The following is a 3,598-nucleotide window of genomic DNA, read 5'->3' on the forward strand; positions in this document are numbered from 1 at the left end:
TCTGCACAAAGTTAGTCTATAAAACAGTAGAAGCTGAACTTCATTTTTCAGTTCCAGTATGTTTACTGTATGTTCACGAACATTTCCTCCAGAAAAAGAGATTCTGCTGTAGAAACTGCATCAACGCCCATTCTGTGAGCCAAACTGATTGTACATTTTCAATATATAATGCTAGGTAGGAAACTGCCTGACCCAAACCACTCTAAGACGACTTCCACTGACTTTAAAAAAAACAATGGAAGACACAAAAGCAACAATATAAAAGTTTTCTTTTATTTTACAGGGACTGAATTAAGTTCAATACCTAATACTTCACAATACAAAATTTCACATCAATGGTAACTAAAATACATTGCTAGAGGGATAAAAAAACCCAAACCAAAACCCACAAACAAAACAAATATCAAGAATAATTGAAGCCTTAATTCACAGATACATTCCTGTGTCAATTCCTCCTTATTCACATTGTATTGTTTTAGAGATTACCAAGCATGTTTCACTACAAAATTCCAGTAGAGTGTCACAGGAATGACTAAGTTACACTATGATTTTTTTCCCCCTGAACTACCTAACATACTGGCCAAGCTGTGATGACGCCCTGGGCACTCCAGTTCAGTAACCTAAAGCCCTCACTTAGTGGTCAATATTAGCATCCCTCCACTTTTTTAACTCTTCTTGCCTTATAGGCCCAGGAAGACGAACAGATATGGAAGGACAGGTAATGCTTTAGACTTCTAAGCAAGATAGTGAGGTATTCTTTGAACATTTGGGAAGCAGATGATCAGGCAGAACTGATAAGAAACTTGAAGATTTTCTGAAAGATGTTTGTATCTTTTAATCTACAGCAGCCTTGAATAGGTCCTTCAGTAAAGAACTGAAGCTCTTGTGAATAGAATTTGGTATGGTATGGGGAAAAAAGAATTCTGAAAGGTATTGGGGGGAATGAAACAAATTACAGAATGAGTGGGAACTGAGTATTGAGCAATGTTAATTTGTTCATGAATGAATGGCAGAGAGATATAGTTGGCACATGTAAAACAATCACCAGACACATTGAGCACAGAGCTGTCAGCAGAGAGTAAGTTTGGGAAGAGGACCACCATAAATAACCAGAAGAACTGACTGCTTGTAGAATGTAGCAAACAACTATGCAATGAAAACTTATTTTTAGGGAGACCTTTAAAACTATCAATTATAATATTCACAATTGTTTTTTAAACAGATGCATTTTCTGACATGCTATTTTTAGACTGCTAGTTGTACTGTCGTTAAATTGGCAGGAACATCCTCCTTAAGCATCATCATCATTTTTCAAAATGTCACAAAACGGGCAATAGCTCTCTATACAGGAATACAGATGGAAATTATTTTTTTTCTGTGAGTTATTCTAGAAGCTGATTCTTTCTGCACCACAAAAGCTCTCTCTGCCACAGGTATCTACACCTTTCAGAATGGCAAGTTTGTTTCTGTGCTTAAGATGGACATTTTAAAAACTGTTTAAAGACAGTTTTAAATGCTGAAATTGCCTACAGCCCAAGGTTCGAAAGCCATGATCACCATCTCCCTACTTCCTGCTAAGCCCTAATATACTGACCATGGGTTTTATTACAAAATATGAAGTATGGCAAAGGTTTCCTAAATATTTTTATTGCTGTGTATTGGTCTGTAGATGAAATACTAAATAAATGAAAGAAGAAATACTAGCTTCCTCATCTCTTCCATTTTTATTGTCTCGTGCTCTGAAAATTTTCTTTTTTCCTGTCTCAGAAATTACTCCCTATCTGTTCCTTTTGCTTTGGCCTCCATACCTAATCAAGTAACTATACCAGCACTCCCCCTTGCTTTAGTCAATATACTGTTTTAATAGCCAAAATATAGTTCTTCACTAATCTTAGAAAGTTAGTTTCAATTCCATATGCCTTTGCACTCATACAGTTTTTTCTCAGACTGTGGGTCCTGACTACCTTAAAAGTCCAGGAGGTATGAAAATGTGTGTGTGTTTGGGGGTGAGGTGGCATTAAGGAGGCCAACTACATAGCACTTACAGGAATTAAAGGTGTATTTACAGCCATAAATTACAGCCACTGTTCTCTTCTAAGTCCACTTAAACAAGTAGTAAACTGCCATCAATTCTGAGAAACAGGAGGGCAAATGGACTTCCATGTGAAGACAGACAAGTCCAAAGAAGTAGACCACTGTCCTGATTTCAGGTTTTTGAGATCATGCCCTGACACTCAGCCTCATGTATCTAGTTCTCTGACTATCACTGAAACTATTCTTAAGTTTGTGGTCTTCCAAAATTCAAAAGCTTCCTTCACTACAAGTGATGCCATCCCTCCACCCCAGGCCACTATCTGTAACTGCAGTCTATCTGTTTGAAATCATCTTATGAAAGTCACTCACGGTCACCTCAAGCGCAGTGCATTTGCCTTCTCTTCCCATCCCTTTTCTTGATGTTCAAGCTTTCCTCACGTTTGTTTTGCCTGTCTGTACCTCTAATGCTTGTGTCCAGAGTCTAATCTTGCAATTTGATTATTGTGACATTCCAGCGAAAATCCCAGTAAACCTACAATTCTAGGAATCTGCTTATGTACAGAACAGACTGGAATAGTACAGTAACTTAATACACTTCTTTTAAGCCAACGTTTACATACATCATTACCATGTTATGCTACGAATAACCTGTCTGCTTTGATCTCAGTGAACAAACAGTAAGTTTAAGAATGTAGTGGATAAGTTTCTAAAAGAGAAATCAAGAGATATTAAGTAAGACACCATCTCTGAGTCAACAAGGTAATTTGCTAAGCTGAAAGCCATTATATGGTGAAAGTGTGAAAGGAACATCTTTGTGCTTATCATGTTCTTCTATTATTACTTAAGCGTCTGCAAAACATGTACCTAACTTCATTAAAGAAAAATTCCTGTTAACAGCAGTAGTTTCTTCCAAATGATAAGTGCACAACTACAATGTTAAGACTGCTACTTTCGGAAAAGGACACAACCATAATGATCTTTGCCCCAACTCACCATGGCTGCTCTCATCCTTAGCTTTGAATTACTTGAGCTGTGCTCAGGATTCTTGCTTTTGGGTTTATGTTTGTCTAGTAGTCATGTTTCCCAAGTAATTTATCAGTGCCTTCAGATAAGAGAACTCAACAGCTATCAAAGAGAACTATTTCATCTTCCAGTAGACACCGGACATGCTATTCCCCCATAACTATACTCCCTTGCAATGCAGCACTGCTCAAATTCACATTTTTAAGCTTCTCACTGCAGCACCTCTGCAACCACACTACAGTGACCACTGCTGCCATGTCAACCAACAAGGGCCAGGACACGCCGCAGTCACGCAGACACCTGGGAGGCACAGCCAGGCAGGGGCACGGGGGGCAGCGCAATTCCGCACCCGAACAGGAGATTTCTTTACAGAGCCTTTATGGCAACCAGCTCAACTACTCCGGGCCAGGGGGTGCCCACAGGCCCCCTCAGGGGGTAGGGGGGAAGAGGGACTGGTCACAGGTACCCCTCCGGGCAGGAGCCCCGTGTTTATGAGGACGGTGCTGTGCCAGTCACGGCGCCCCGGCCGCCCCCCGCCGCC

This window comes from Nestor notabilis, unplaced genomic scaffold, assembly GCF_000696875.1.
Source record: "Nestor notabilis isolate BGI_N333 unplaced genomic scaffold, ASM69687v1 scaffold14393, whole genome shotgun sequence".
Lineage (NCBI taxonomy): Eukaryota > Metazoa > Chordata > Aves > Psittaciformes > Psittacidae > Nestor > Nestor notabilis.